The sequence below is a fragment of the Solanum stenotomum genome, unplaced genomic scaffold (assembly GCF_019186545.1).
Source record: "Solanum stenotomum isolate F172 unplaced genomic scaffold, ASM1918654v1 scaffold9649, whole genome shotgun sequence".
Taxonomy (NCBI): domain Eukaryota; kingdom Viridiplantae; phylum Streptophyta; class Magnoliopsida; order Solanales; family Solanaceae; genus Solanum; species Solanum stenotomum.
Window position 1 is genome coordinate 353,687 of NW_026037757.1, and position 17,073 is coordinate 370,759.

At 38.7% G+C, this 17,073-nt stretch overlaps 1 pseudogene; it reads left to right on the plus strand.

The window, feature by feature from the left end:
- Positions 1-349: 349 nt before the first annotated feature.
- LOC125853139 (actin-100-like) overlaps positions 350-17,073 on the plus strand; it is a 38,697-nt pseudogene continuing 21,973 nt past the window's right edge.

The window sequence follows — 17,073 nt, forward strand, 5'->3', positions numbered from 1 at the left end:
AGTTGGAGAGCATAAATGTCAACAAAAACTAAGTTAAAGGGCATATCTATGTATTATGACTTGATTATTTTTTAATTACTACTAATTTAGTAATTCTAATACAAGAAAATAGAATCTAGATGATTGCCGTGTATGGGGATTGAGGAGTTTGGATCCTAGTTTTTTCTCATCAATTGATTTTAGCAATGGATTCGTTTCAGGTAAAGGTAAGTTTCGAATTTGTTCGATTAACCATACTCGATTCGTTTTAACCCCAATCTGAAATTTCTTACCGATCTTATGAACCATCGATATAACAGTGATGTCTGAATTCGCAACATAAATACTACTTATTTGAAGTTGTTACAAGATGGCTGATGCAATGGATATTCAAACACTTGTTATTGACTGCGGAGTGGAATGACCAAGGTTAGTTAGAAATAAACTGATTGCAATTTCAGTTCTATAATTGGTGTTAACTCTGTCCTTTATTTGTTCAGGCTGGATTTGCTGGGGATGATTCTCCCAGGGCTATTTTCCCAAGTATAGTTGGTCGTCCTCGTCATACTGGCATCATGGTTGAAATGGGAGGAAAAACTGCTTATGTTGGTGATCAAGCTCTGGGTAGAAGAATTTTTTTGTCTCGGAATTATCCCATTGAACGTGGCGTAGTAAGAAACTGGGATGATATGGAGAAAATCTGGCATCATACATTTTACCATGAACTCCGTGTCTCTCCTGCGGAGCATCCCATTCTTCTGACTGAGGCACCATTTTACCCCAAGCCTAACCGAGAGAAAATGACTCAAGTCATGTTTGAGACATTCAATGTTCCAGCCATGTATGTTGAAAATCAGGCCGTTCTTTCTCTGTTAGCTAATGGTCGTACAAATGGTAAGAGTTAAGCAGAATTGAATACCGACATAAGCTAGTTTTCTTCTATTGTTTTAGTTAGTAATACTAATTTCATTTGTTGTTTTTCAACAAGGTATTGTGGTTGATTCTGGCGATACTGTGAGCCACGCTATCCCTGTATATGAGGGACATGCAATTTCCGATGCTATCTCATTGTTAAATCTTGGTGGTTGTCATCTTACCCAGTATCTTGTGAAACTAATGGAGAGTAATTATCATCTAGCTATCAGTGGTCCATCACTAATTGTTCGTGATATGAAGAAAACAATTGGTTATGTTGCACTGATTTTGAACAGGAGATTGACAAGGCAAAAAAATGCTCAAAATCAGTTGAGAAGGGGTATGAGCTTCCTTCTGGCCATATCATTAATATTGGTGCTGAGCGGTTCCGTTGTCCTGAAGCCTTATTCCAGCCATCATTGGTTGGAATGGAAGCGACGGGAATTCATGAAAAAGCTTACAACTCAATCATGAGATGCAATGCTGATATTAGGAAAGATTTATTTGCAAACATTGTGCTTAGTGGTGGCTCAACTTTGTTTCCTGGCTTAGCAGAACGTATGACCAAGGAAATCACTAATCTTGCTCCGAGCCACACGAAGATCAATGTGTTTGCACCACCTGAGAGGAAGTACAGCACCTGGATAGGAGGATCAGTTCTCACTTCACTCAGTACTTTCCAACAAGTTAGTTTATTTTTGCCATATTTGATGGATCAATAAATCAACCGATTAAGTTCTTAGTCTCAAATAATTGGTTCTAACGGTGATTGTCTTCTTGTTAGTTCTTAATTAACTGCTAATATCTTTGTCACGTGCAGATGTGTATAACACATAGCGAATATGATGAATTTGGTCCCTCAATTGTCCACAGGAAGCGTCTCTAAACTTGGTGAGAACTTAAAATCTCTGTAGTTAAATCCCTTCAAATGAATGCTTCATTTAAGTTACAGTGATCTATTCTTGCTTGGCGGGATTTTTCCTTTTCTTTATAATAAGCTAGTAAGGAGGAAACTGGTGGATCGTCTGTTACTAAGTGCCTATATTGCATTAGGTTGAGAACATTTGGTTATGTTAGCAGACTTTTCAGTAGTATCGATAAGTGGTTGTGAAATTGCAGAACGGTAAATTTATGTTTTCATGCTTTTCTACTTGAGTTCGGATTGGACTTTCTTAGCTTTGACGATCCTCTGCTCATTTATGATAACTGGTTTGTAAGCAGAGATTTTTTTTCACACCTTTCTATTGTTGTAGGTGATAATGAAAGAAAAGGTACAATAGTACTTTCTTAGTTTTGCGAAATGCAGGTTTTCTATGCAATCACTAATGAATCAGCCACAACTACAGATAGCAAAGTCAAGTTGATGATCTTCTAGCAAAGGAGGGTGATAGGACTAAGTTTTTGAAAGACTTGGAATTGACAGTTAGCGGGTTTGAGATGACATAATAAGAACTATTTTTGTTAGACATGATGTGGTAGCCACAATTACTGAACTACCAATGACAAATGCTCTACCTCTCTGTAATTTTGCTCAAATATATGGCATTATTATCCAATTCAACAAAAAGAAGGGCGTGGAGAAAGGACGATAACTACATTCACACCGCCAACATTCAACCACCATTTCAAAACTATTCAAACTTTACCTGCTTTTTAAAAAGGCATAATACATAAAGAGGACCTTTAACTTGGCATCAATTCACAACTATGACCCTAAACTTTGCCAGTGCACAAGTAGGCACTTTAACTATCACAAATTTAAACAATTAAACACTCGTATATCCCAGGCAAAGTGCGTGATATACAAATGCTTCTACGTGGCTGCCAACTAATTAAAATAAATACACGTGGATTTTTCAATTAAAAAACTGAAAATAAATACAAAATAAATATCAATTAACAACTCTGACCGTATGCTTACAACGGAGAACAACGTTTTCCTCTTTCTTCTCTACAAAATTCTAACCCTAAGTTACTACATTTCATCCTTTGAACCAAAGGTAAAATTGTTCAAGAAATTGTGAAGTAAGAGAGGAAAATGGCAAAAAGCTGTTGAAGAAATTCGAAAGAAGAGAGTAAAGTGAGATTTTGATTTAAAAAAGGGAAATATATATATATATATATATATATATATATATATATATATATATATATATATATGAAAGAGATTCATTAAGGCTAGAAGTGTCATTTAAGCATTTTTTTTTTTACTGTTGGGGACCTTTATTTTTACCACTGATGCGCCTAATTGAAGTGTGTTTCACGCACTTTGCCATGTAGGATTAGAGTGTTTAATTGTTAAATTTTTGGATAGTTGAAGTGCCTACTTGTGCACTAGCAAAGTTTAAGGTCATAGTAGTGAATTGATGCCAAGTTAAAGGTCCTCTTTATGTATTATGCCTTTTAAAAAAAGAACTGAAATTTGGATAGATGTATGATGTATCCTTGATGAAAATATGGAAAAAAACTCAGCACAATGTGTTAGAGTTTTACTATATGCAGGAGTTCCGACAAAACTTTGAGAATTTGAAGTTTATCGGTTCAAACTCTAAAAAAAGATTCATTGAATAATGACTCCTTTGGAAGCTCATGGATAGTATCATGGAATTTCACTTAATTAGTTGAATATTCAAGACATTATTTGAGGTATTTATGATAAATTTTACAAAAAAATAAGTGAAAAAATAAATTTGATCATCAAAATAATATACTCAAATTAGCTGAATCATTGAAGTAAAAAAAAAATAAAATCACTTGTGAGAAGGATCAAGTGTATATCTACATGAACTTTTTTAAAAATAAAAAATAAAAAATCAAAAAGTAAATTTAGAATAAAAATTTTCACCTAGAGATATATATGAGATTTTTATAACGACAGAATGATGCCCTTTTCCCTTTGATTTATTCTTTTAGTTAAGCTTTTATAGCCAAACCCATTTACTCCGTTTACCAGAAAAAGTCTCTTTTTCTCTCACTCCCAATACTGAACGTAAGCTTCAGTTCTATCAGATTATCCATTGGATTCAGTTATTAGGAATATTTTTTTAATTCTGCTTATGTATCTGATTATCAAATATGGTTTTATTTATTTGGGTATTTTCCACACTGAATGCGTAGATGATGTCAATACGTTTTTCTCAATTTCTTGTTAGAAGAGATTTTGTGGGATAATGATTTCTTGATCCAAATCAAGGAGCCAAGGGTCTTTCGGAAACACTCTCTCTACCTCCACGAGGTAATGGTAAGGTCTGCGTACATTTTACCCTTCCCAGACATCACTTGTGATTTCATTGGGTATGTTATTGTATCGACTCAAAGTATATATCTCATGGATTGATTTTTGTGTAAGCCAGAAAAATTCTTCTATATTTTCCCCATAAAGGTCCATATGCTTCAATTTTATTTGATGATACATTGGATTTTCGTTCGTTATCAAATTTGATTTCATTATTGGTTGCTCAATGACTTGGTGTTTTGAGTAGTGTTGATTTTAGATTTAGTTGGACACTTGAGTATCACGAAATTGGTTCATATTAGCCACATAAGTAAAATTATACTTCCAAAATAAGTTTTCCAAGTCCTTACAAGATGGCTGGTGTGATGGATATTCAAACACTTGTTATCGACAATGGAACTGACCGATCCATGGTTAGTAATAACAAAACACTTACAATTTCAGCTTTATTCATTGTGTTGCTCTTTAGTGGATATTCAAACACTTGTTTCTTGGATTTTCAAACTACTTTTACTAAACTTCACATGCAAAAGTAAAATCCAGTTTACAACACACACGAGATTATCCTAGTAACCTCTTTCCTGAGTAATACACTATCACTAAATGAGCCAAAGCAATGCCTGCATTGCCCACTATACTAACCCAACTGATTAATATAGACTTTGACGTAAGACATTAAGTTACTCACAACTAAGTTCTTACAATGATTCATCAAAGGTTGAAACGTTTCTATCACAAGCGAAACAATTCCTACAATATATGCACAAATACAAGCACTCAAAGTAATAGCTGGTATAGGAAACAATAATACAATCTATTAGGACCCTTGTTGTTTTGTATCTTGAATATCTCTCGTTGAATAAATGGTTGGTTTGTTGCTTTTGTCTTGAATATATCAAACATCAAGAGTTAATACCCTTTGGACAAACAACCTCGTTGCTTCTGGTTGGTGTAGTACACTGGCGACTTCAACAACTTCTGATGCAGACAACTTTCCAGCTGTATAACATATGACCTTGGACGAGCATACTCTGCAGAGGACCAGGTCCCTGCACTTGTGAGGAGATCATCAAAACATCTGGGAGCATTAAGACTTATCATTTTCCCCATTTTTGATGATGACAAACAACCTACAAGCAACCTCACATGAGTGTTAAGCATTCATTCAAAAATTACATTAGTTCCCCCTATCACCGTTCTTCCCCTTTTGTTCAGCTCCCTTCTAATTTCACAACAGTTTTGTAACACCCCGCATACGAAACAGACCAAAAATATAGATTTTGAGAAGTTGTAGGTGCAACCCACGGTTGCCATCCACGGACCGTAGGTTAGACCACAACCCATGCTGGTGGTCCGTGGTTCACCACTGCAATCCCTCCCAAAACCCAGCTTAGAAAATCGGCTAAGTCTCGACCCACGGACAGAACCACGGTCCGTGGTCTGTGTCTGTGGATCGAGGCCCCCTTTACCCAGCCTCTGACGTAAATGACAGCTGACCAACACTGACCGTCGTTCGATCCACGGTCCGTAAGTGAGGGTCATCAGCCAGTTAGATGAAAATTATTGATTGGGTCAACTTCAAATGGTCATAACTCTTAGCACAAAAGGAATTATGTGTCCCATGACCTATGATATGATAATTGAATCCTCTTTCTAATGCCACTGAGTTTGCTAAGTTCCGACCTTTGAGTAAAAAAATATGTTTATTTTAGTGAAGCCTTGTCGGGGAGACTTGACCTACGAGCCCAATCTACGGACCATAGATTGACCTACGGCCCGTAGGTCCCATCCGTCGATCACTCCTACAACGGTTAAGTCAGGGGTCTTTTGGTCTTTTCCTATTTCGTTGGACCCCTAAGCTAGGTCGTTTAGACCCTAAATTATGAGGTTTTAGTCAGTTTAAGCCTAGAAACGTAACTAGAACTTACCTAAGTCAAATCATTCTTCAGAAATTAGAAAATTAGAAGCAAGAGAGGATAAAAAGGTCAAGAACCCTAGTTCAAGCACGCAACAAGGTTCCATCAGTTCCAACACCGAAATCAAACTCAGGTATGTGAGATTTCACTAGTGGGTTCCTTTCACCCATTAGGTCCCTAGTTTTCAGTCAGTTTCTTGATTCCCCTATTATGACTAGACATAGGGATTTTTGGAAGTTAGAATTGTTGGGTTCTTAGCTGTTAGAACGATCCAAATCAGATTATTACATTAATATTCAGTTTAATGCATGAATTCCAGAACCCTAGCTATGTATTTCTCTAGTTTTTGAATTACACATACTAAGCCAGATATTTCAGTTATTCAGTTATACATGCCTCAGTTATTAATGCATCAATATCAATTTAATTGTTGCATTCTGAGTTTGCATATTCTGTTTAAGCTATCCAGTAACTTATAGAAATTCATTCATAATGTGTTAATTACTTAATCCATTGGGAGTAGCATAATACCGAGTTGGACTAGGGTTCAGCGTACCCAAATAGTCCCAGAACTACTAGCCAAGTAATTGTAAGTCCCCTTTGTGGGCATCATTTCAGTGATCACGCCAGCATGCCTCTATACCTCTGGCAGGGTATATTGGGTCCTCTCGATGAGGCGTATATATCGAACTCCACATTTAGCTCATGTGGTTTTATTATTGGTTATTAGTGGCTCCCACAGTTCAATCAGATTCTATTGTATTGACCATTTATCAGTATATCCAATATTCAGTTTCATCATGTTATAAATTGGTCACTGCATTCAGTTATCTCAGCATTCAGTATCTATATCATGTTCATATTATATCATTGCTTATTTGCTTTGTTCAATTATATGTTATTTCAGTTGTATTCTATCCTGCATGCTCAGTACCTTTCAAGTACTGACGCATACTCTGCGCTACATCTTCTCGTGATGTAGGTTCAAGTTCTCAGCATCCAGATCACGCTTAGATCGGTTCCCGATCTCCAGTTCAGCAGAATCAATGTTGAGTCCTTACTCTCCGAGGACGATAGTCATGAGTTTCTTTTCAGTATTTTCAGTTCTCTTTCAGTTTTGGTAGACTTAGTTGGTGCCTGTCCCAGCATTTCTAGTCAGTTAAAGGCTATTTTTAGACATAGATAGATTCAACTTAGTATTGAGTTAATATGTTCATTGTATTAAACTCATCAATTTTCATATATCTCAGTTATAGTATATGGGTATTCCTATCTTTTCATTTTGTTTATGATTATAGCTTTCGTACAATTTCTATTATTCAGTTTATATTTAGTATGCTCATGATCATGCCAACAGGGTTAGCTTAGGATCACTTGTGGTCCTAGGTCCTATGTCCGCGTCTCAGGGGTAGCTCGGGGCGTGACAAACTTGGTATCAGAGCATTAGGTTAAGAGTCCTAGGATGTATGAAAAGCCACACTAAGTATAGTCCTTTTCATGGGTGTGAAGTACACCACATCTAATGAGATGGACTCTACAAAGTGATTTTGGAAAACTTCATTTTCTTGTTACTCTTATCGTGCGTAAGGTATGATCTAATTATATTCTAACTCAACATTCTATGTTTCAGTGATCATGCCTCCCCGTAAATTAATGCCAGGAATGCAAACACAACTCCTCCAGTTCCAGATCAGGAAGTGTTGAATGCAGAGTTCAGGAACGCTATTCAGATGTTGGCTCAGAGTGTGGCCAACTAAAACAATCAGCGGGTTCCAGTATCGGTAAATGCCAATGTTGGGTCAACTGCAGCCATGGTGCGAGACTTTGTTAGGATGAATCCACTAGAGTTCTTAGGATCGCAAGTTGGAGAAGATCCCCAAAACTTCATTGATGAGGTCAAGAAGNGGCCAACTAAAACAATCAGTGGGTTCCAGTATCGGTAAATGCCAATGTTGGGTCAACTGCAGCCATAGTGCGAGACTTTGTTAGGATGAATCCACTAGAGTTCTTAGGATCGCAAGTTGGAGAAGATCCCCAAAACTTCATTGATGAGGTCAAGAAGATCTTTGAAGTGATGCAGGTAACTAGGGAATGATCGGGTTGAGTTAGCATCTTACCAACTTAAGGATGTGGCTCATATCTGGTATACTTAGTGGAAGGAGAACATGTGTACATATGCTGCTCCTATTACTTGGGATTGTTTTAGCAAAACCTTTCTGGATAGGTTTTTCATATAGTTGAGAGAAGCACGGGCCCAGGAATTTATGAACTTAAGGCAAGGTAACATGATGGTCCAAGAGTATGGGCTCAAGTTTAACCAATTCTCCAGGTATGCTCCTCACATGGTTGTTGACTCCAGGGATCCGATGAATAAGTTTCTTTATAGGGTGTCAGACTTAGTGAAAACAGAGTGCAGGAATGTTATGTTGTTGGGAGACATGAACATCTCTAGGCTCATGACTCATGCTCAGCAGGTTGAGGGTGATAAGCTTAGGGAACAGGCTAAGGAGACTAAGAAAGCAAGAATAGGTAACTACGAGTATTCCCAACAAAAATTGGGTGGTGGAAATCACTTGCAGTTTCAGTAGAAGTCTTCGACTCCATCCCCTTCATCAGCTAGTGTTCCATCCCCCAGGTTCCGTAACAATCAGAAAGGTAGGGCGTCAGGCTCTAAGTCTCAAGGTAGTGTTTCGGCACCAAAACTTACCCAACTTTCCCGAAATATAGTAAGAACCATCTGGGAAAGTGCCTTGCATGTAAGGAAGGATGCTTTGGGTGTGGTCAGTCTGGTCATAGATTGAAGGATTGTCCTTCTAGACAGGGTCAAAAAGGAAATAATGGTATAGCTCAGTCTACAACTTTAGCAGCACCAGCAGGTCGCTCGACTCAGCAGGGTAACTTATCTGGTACAGGTGGTGGACAACGCCAAAACAGGCTCTATGCTCTTCAAGCTCGTCAAGATTAGGAAAATTCTCCTGATGTAGTCATTGGTATGTTACGAGTCTTTGATCTTGATGTTTATGCATTGTTAGATCCAGAGGCTACTTTGTCTTTTGTAACTCCTTACATAGCAATCCAATTCAGTGTTAGCCCAGAAACTCTCCCAGAACCTTTCTCAGTTTCTACTCCAGTCGGTGACCCAGTTATGCTAGACGGGTATACAAAAATTGCCTGTCACAGTCTCTCAAAAATTCATATCAACAAATCTTGTAGATTTAGAAATGGTAGACTTCGATGTCATTCTAGGCATGGATTGGTTACATTCATGTTATGCCTCAGTCGATTGTAGAACTAGGATTGTTCATTTTCAGTTTCCAGACGAACCAATCTTAGAATGGAAGGGTAGTAGCTTAGCGCCTATGGGTCAATTTATTTCATACCTTAAGGCTAGAAAAATGATCTCTAAGGGTTATCTCTATCATCTAGTTCGGTTTAAGGATTCTAGTTCCTTAACCCGAACTAGATGATAGAGATAGGCTGGGTATCTGGAAGGAGATCAATTCCAAAGTCAGTCCCTTTAGTCAATGAGTTTCCAGAAGTGTTTCCAGATGATCTTCCCGGAGTTTCTCCCGAAAGGGAAATCGACTTTGGAATTGATCTCCTTCCAGATACCCAACCTATCTCTATTCCTCCTTACAGAATGGCTCCAGCTAAGCTTAAGGAATTGAAAGAGCAGTTGAAAGACCTTCTAGATAAGGGCTTCATCAGACTTATTATTTTGCCATGGGGTGCACCACTATTGTTCGTAAAGGAGAAAGATGGTTATCTTAGAATGTGCATTGACTATAGGTAGTTGAACAAGGTCACAATAAAAAATAAGTACCATATCCCCAAAATTGATGACTTGTTTGACCAATGTCAGGGTGCTAGTCATTTCTCAAAGATAGACCTCAGATCAGGTTATCATCCACTTAGAGTCAGAGATAGTGACATTCTGAAGACAACCTTTAGAACTCGGTATGGTCATTACAAATTTGTAGTTATGTCATTTGAACTAACCAATGCTTCTCTAGCTTTCATGAATTTGATAAACAGAGTGTTCAAGAAGTACTTAGACTTGTTTGTTATCGTCTTTATTGATGATATCCTCATTTACTCTAGGAATGAGGAAGAATATGCGAGTCATTTGAGAGTTGTTCAGCAAACTCTCAAAGATCGCCAGTTATTTGCAAGATTTAACAAGTGTGAGTTTTGGTTACAATCAATTGCCTTCCTTGGGCATATTGTGTCTAGTGAAGAAATTTGAGTAGATTCCCAAAATTAGAAGCAGTGAAACAATGGCCCATACCTATCTCTGCTACAGATATCAAAAGTATTTTTGGGTCTAGCGGGTTATTACAGACGGTTCGTGGAAGGATTTTCATCTATAGCCTCACCATTCACTAGGTTGACTCAGAAGATGGTCAAGTTTCGATGGTCAGATGATTGTGAGAAAAACTTAGCAGAATTGAAAACTAGGTGGACTACAACTCTTGTTTTGACTCTACCAGAGGGTTCAGAAGGTTATGTGATTTATTGTGATGCATCCAAAGTCAGCCTAGGTTGTGTGTTGATGCAGCGAGGTAAGATTATAACTTATGCTTCCAGACAACTTAAGGTGCATGAGAAGAATTATCCGTCTCATGACCTTGAGCTTGTAGCAGTGGTGCTTACACTCAAGATTTGGAGACACTACTTGTATGATGTTCATGTAGATGTGTTCACAAACCATAAGAGCCTCCAGTATGTATTCACCCAGAAAAAGTTGAATCTTCGCCAGCGAAGGTGGCTTGGGTTCCTCAAAGATTATGATATGAGCATGCATTACCATCCGGGTAAGGCGAATGAAGTAGTAGATGCTCTTAGCAGATTATCCATGGCTAGTGTAGCACATGTTGAGGAAGAAAAAAGAGAGCTAGCAAATGATGTTCATAGACTTGCTCGCCTAGGAGTTCGTCTTATAAGCATATCAGATGGTGGTGTAACGGTTCAAAATGGGGCAGAATCTTCTTTGATAGTGGAAGTTAAGGAAAAGCAAGACAATGATTTGATATTACTTGAACTCAAGGGTGCAGTCCACCAACAGAGAGTTGAGGTTTCCTTCCAAGGGGGAGATGGTGTGATTCGCTACCAGGGTCGATTATATGTTCCTAATGTGGGCGAGTTGAGACAATATATTCTTGCAGAGGCCCATAATTCCAGATATTCTATTCATCCATGTGCCACTAAGATGTACCACGATATGCGGGAAGTCTATTGGTGGAATGGTATGAAAAGATATATAACAGATTTTGTGGCTAAGTGCCCCAATTGCCAGCAAGTCAAGGTAGAACATCAGAAACCAGGAGGCATGACTCAAGAGATTGACATTCCTACTTGGAAGTGGGAAGTGATCAACATGGACTTCATCACAGGTTTACCTCGTACCCGTAGACAACATGACTCCATTTGGGTGATTGTTGATAGGGTTACTAAGTCTTCTCATTTTTTGGCGGTCAAGACTACAAATTCGGTGGAGGATTACGCCAAGCTTTACATTAATGAGATTGTGAGGTTGCATGGGGTTCCTTTGTCTATCATCTCAGGTGGAGGTCCTCAGTTTACCTCCAATTTATGAAAGTTATTTCAGAAGGGTCTTGGTACTCAAGTCAACCTTAGCACAACATTTTATCCACAGATTGATGGTCAGGCAGAGTGTACCATTCAGACCTTAGAGGACATATTGAGAGCTTGTGTGATCGACTTCAAGGGTAGTTGGGATGATCACCTTCCTCTTATTGAGTTCGCCTACAACAATAGTTACCATTTTAGCATTCAGATGGCCCCTTATGAGGCATTGTATGGGCGTAGATGTAAATATCCTGTTGGTTGGTTTGAAGTAGGTGAAACAGCCTTGATAGGACCAGATTCAGTCCTTGATTCTATGGAGAAAGTGCAACTTATTAGAGATAGACTTAAGACTGCCTAGAATCGCCAGAAGTCTTATGCAGATTTGAGAAGAACGGAACTAGAGTTCCAAGTTGATGATTGGGTTTTCCTGAAAGTCTCACCTATGAAGGGGGTGATGAGATTTGGCAAGAATGGAAAGCTTAGTCCCAGATATGTAGGCCCTTACCGGATCATGAAAAGGATTGGTAAAGTGGCTTATGAGTTAGAGTTGCCAGCAGATTTAACAGCAATGCATCCGGTCTTTAACATTTCACTTTTGAAGAAGTGTGTGGGTGATCCAACATCTGTAGTGCCATTAGAAACTGTGGCTGTAAAAGATAGCCTTTCTTATGAGGATGTACCAGTTGAGATTCTTGATCGTTAAGTTAGAAGGTTAAGAAACAAAGAAGTCACTTCAGTCAAGGTTTGGTGGATGAGTCGGTCCGTAAGGGAGCTACTTGGGAAGCAAAAGTGGCCATGAAAGCCAAGTATCCTCACCTCTTTCCTTCCAATTCCACTCCAGTTTGAGGTAATAGTTCCTCTTCAGTTTTTCAGTCATTTATGCGTAAATTCAATCTTAGAATCATGTTCCTTCAGTTTTTACTTGCATTTTCAGCGTATTTGCATGTTCTTGGAATTCTGTTCAGTCATAAATTCAGTTCTCAGTGTTTAGTGGTAGGGGTTGCAGCCCTCTCCCTCCATTTCAACTAGTTTAGTCTTCATTAGAGGATGAATGGTCCTAAGGGGGAGATAATGTAACACCCCATATTCGAAACATACCAAAAATGTAGATTTTGAGAAGTTGCAGGTGCAACCCACGGTTGCCATCTAGAAATCGTAGGTCAGACCATGTCCCGTGTTGGTGGTCCGTGGTTCACCACTACAACCTCTCCCCAAAACCCAACTCAGAAAATCGGCTAAGTCTCGACCCACGTTCCGTAGGTCTGACCGTAGGTGTGGGTCAGCACCCAGTTAGATGAAAATTGTTGATAGGGTCAACTTCAAATTGCCATAACTCTTAGCACAAAAGGAATTATGTGTCCCATGACCTATGATATGATAGATAGTTGAATCCTCTTTCCAACGCCATTGAGTTTGCTAAAATCCGACCTCTGAGTAAAAAGTTATGTTCATTTTAGTGTAGCCCTGTCGGGCAGACTTGACCTACGACCCCAATCTACTGACTGTAGATTGACCTATGGCCCATAGGTCCTATCCGTCGATCACTCCGACAGCAGTTAAGTCAGGGGTCTTTTGGTCTTTTCCTATTTCGTTGGACCCCTAAGCTATGTCGTTTAGACCTTAAATTATGAGGTTTTAGTCAGGTTAAGCCTAGAAACGTACCTAGAACTTACCTAAGTCAAATCATTCTTCAGAACTTAAAAAATTAGAAGCAAGAGAGGATAAAAAGGTCAAGAACCCTAGTTCAAGAACACAACAAGGTTCCATCAGTTCCAGCATCGAAATAAAAATATTTCTCCGTGGAATTCATCACCAGGTATGTGGGATTTCACTAGTGGGTTTCTTTCACCCATTAGGTCCCTAGTTTTTAGTTAGTTTCTTAATTACCTTATTATACCTAGGGTTTCTTGGAAGTTAGAATTGTTGGGTTCTTTGCTGTTAGAACGATCCAAATCATATTAGTACGTTAATATTCAGTTTAATGCATGAATTCCAGAACTCTAGCTATGTATTTCTCTAGTTCTTGAATTGCACATGTCAGGTCAGATATTTCAGTTATTTAGTTATACATGCCTCATTTATTAATGTATCAATATCAGTTTAATTGTTGCATTCTGAGTTTGCATGTTCAGTTTAAGCTATCCAGTAACTTAAAAAAATTCATTCATAATGTGTTAATTACTTAATCCATTGGGAGTAGCATAATACTGAGTTGGACTAGGGTTCAACGTACCCAAATAGTCCCAGAACTATTAGCCACGTAGGTTGTAAGTCCCCTATGTGGGCATCATTTCAGTGATCACGCCAGCATGCCTTTATACCTCTGGAAGGGCATATTGGGTCCTCTCGATGGGGCGTATACATCAGACTCCACATTTAGCTTATGTGGTTTTATTATCGGTTATTAGTAGCTCACACAGTTCAGTCAGATTCTATTGCATTGACCATTTATCAGTATATCCAATATTCAATTTCAGCATGTTATAAATTGGTCACTGCATTCAGTTATCTCAGCATTCAGTATCTATATCATGTTCAGATTATATTATTGTTTATTTGCTTTGTTCAATTATATGTTATTTCAGTTGTATTGTATCCTGCATGCTCAGTACCTTTTAAGTACTGACGCATACTCTGCGCTACATCTTCTCGTGATGTAGGTTCAGGTTCTCAGCATCCAGATCACGCTTAGATCGGTTCTCGATCTGCAATTCAGCAGAATCAGTGTTGAGTCCTCATTCTCCGAGGACAATAGTCATGAGTTTCTTATTTTTATTCCTTTAGTTTCAATTTTGCTAGACTTAGCTGGGGCCTGTCCTAACATTTCTAGTCAGTTATAGGCTATTTTCAGACATATATAGATTCAACTTAGTATTGAGTTAATATCTTCCTTGTATTAAACTCATTAGTTATAGTATATGGGTATTCCCTATCTTTTCATTTTATTTATTAATATAGCTTCTGCACTGTTTCTATTATTCAGTTTATATTCAGTATGCTCATGATCATTCCAACAGGGTTAGATTGGGACCACTTGTGGTCCTAGGTCCCGTGTCCGCGTCTCGGGGGTAGCTCGGGGCGTGACAAGTTTACCAAAAATTCCCCTTTTTGACATCATTGAAAAGGAATAACAGTAAACAGATGCGAGTTATATGCAAATAATTTAAGAAATCAGGGACATGGGCCACACAGAGCATGTACATGTAAGCATAAAGATAGTATTAAACCATACTGAATAGGGCACAGTAACAATTAGCATTAGATCCCAAAAGTTGACCACATGAGTCAGTCAAAAACAATACACATAGCCACTAGAGTTTTGAGCTAGGGATGAAAAGACTAGGGAGACAAGACTCGTTTAGGACGGAAGAAGAAGGGGATTAAGGGTGTGCATGAGCAAGGAAATTCGCTCATTTGCAGCCTCATGAGCCTGAATAACTTGCTTGTTGAGAACTTTGACTTCCTCACTGAGTGAGGAATTTGTCTTCAGTAACTGCTCATTCACAACTCTTAACTTTTGCACTACTTTCTCATCCACACCACTGGTACCAGGTCCCTTTGAAACAACCTTCTGCAACTGAGATTTCAGTTGCGCAATCTCAACCTCCTTATCATTCAAGATCTCGGTGAGATCAGTCGACTCTTGTTTAAGAGAGACTTGCTGCTCTAGAAGATCTGCCACCTGAGACCTACCCATGTCCTTCCTTTCAACACACTCACATTCTAGTAGGGTAGCAACAATGAACATTTGCTTGGTGGTACCAGGTACCTCTCGTTCCAAAGGCACTTCGAAATGTTTGAACACATAATTCAGCAAGTAGCCATAAGAGATATCGTGCTTTGCCAATTTCCAGGTCATCACCCCGTGCATATGTTCAAGCATTATAGCAGGGAGGTTTATTTTCTCAAGTTCATCCAGCTTCTCCATGAGAAATAAATCAGCAGCAGATGCTACAGTTCTCTTCTCCGTCCTTGGTACCATTACCTTGTTGATGAACTCAAAGAGTAATTGATATTCTCCTTTAAGAAACTTCTTTGGCAACCCTACACACTTGATGTCTCCACACTTGTGGCCTGTTTTGGGAACTCACTGGATGGCTTGCAGCCTTCAATTGACTGGATTCCTCTCACAGGCACACCTAGAATGATCCCCAAAGTTTCCTTATCTAGAAATATTTTAATATTTTTCACAGTAGTTCTGACCCCTCCATCCTCTAGAAGCTTCATTTTGTAGTAAAATTCATGCACTTCAGGTTCATGCAAGTATGGTGCTGGAGGTTTAAATAGATAGCCCCATCCTTATAGAGAAACATCATCAAAGAGATTAGACCTACCAAATTAAGTTAGAATGGCACGGCCGAATACTCTGCCGTTCAGGACCTTTTGGTTCTCCATCTCAGCTATGTGCTCTTCCCTGGTCATTTCCTTGTCTGCAACTTTTTTTTGAACAGAAGGACCTGGTCTTTTGGCTGGACTTTATGTAACAATGACCCTTTTTCTCACTCTTTCCTTTTTCATTGGGGATTTCTTTACATCCTTCTTAATTTTATTTGATTTGACCCTCTCATCCTCTGCTTCGTTCCTTCATTTCGCCATATATGCAGCAACATCATCAGACTCGGTATCACTGGACCCAATAGGAAAAGGGGTGGAGGTATGTTCTTCAAGCTGATGACCTTCCCTCCTTCTCTTCCTGGCCCTTTCAGTTTGAATTATGTTTTGCTGCTATGACGTTCCCCATAACTTTATGTGTCTCATTCCTGGTCCTACACCTCTTCTTGTCCCCTTTTGAGTGGAACTCAACCATCTTTCCTTTTCCTTTTCTTTGTTTCTGGTTTACAAGCTCAGCGGACTCATTAGTGAGGTCAGCCTCATGGGCATTCTTGACGATTTCTTTATTTGGGACACCAACTGTTAAAGTGTTGGCTCCTCGCACCCCTCTTCTACTCCATCTCTGTCACGACCCTGGAGTATCCCCAAGTAGTAACATGCGTATTCAACCTCTCGGAGGTCTCATACAAGCCCTTAGCATTCATCACATTAGATATGAAAAATAGTGCGGAATTAAAAACTCTTTAAATAAAATCCCATAAGACTCAAAGGTCACTTTTAAAAACATCATTCAAAGGTACACAAGCGGAATACTAAGTCTCTTAGCCATCTTAGACATAAACGTGAAAACATACTAGGGACACGGCCCTTTACAATCAAAAGAAGTCTATTAAGTCTATTACAAGAACCTTATCATAAAACTAGAATAGAAAAGTCTTGCCCTCGACATATGAGGACATACCACAAAATCTAGGAAGAACTTCAAATCCCAAGTTTACTACAAAACCCGCTCACTTGCCGGAACCTACACTTGTAGAAAATAGAGAAATATGGAATTAGCACAATTAAGTACTAAGTATGATGACCATGCAAAAACATACTAAAAAA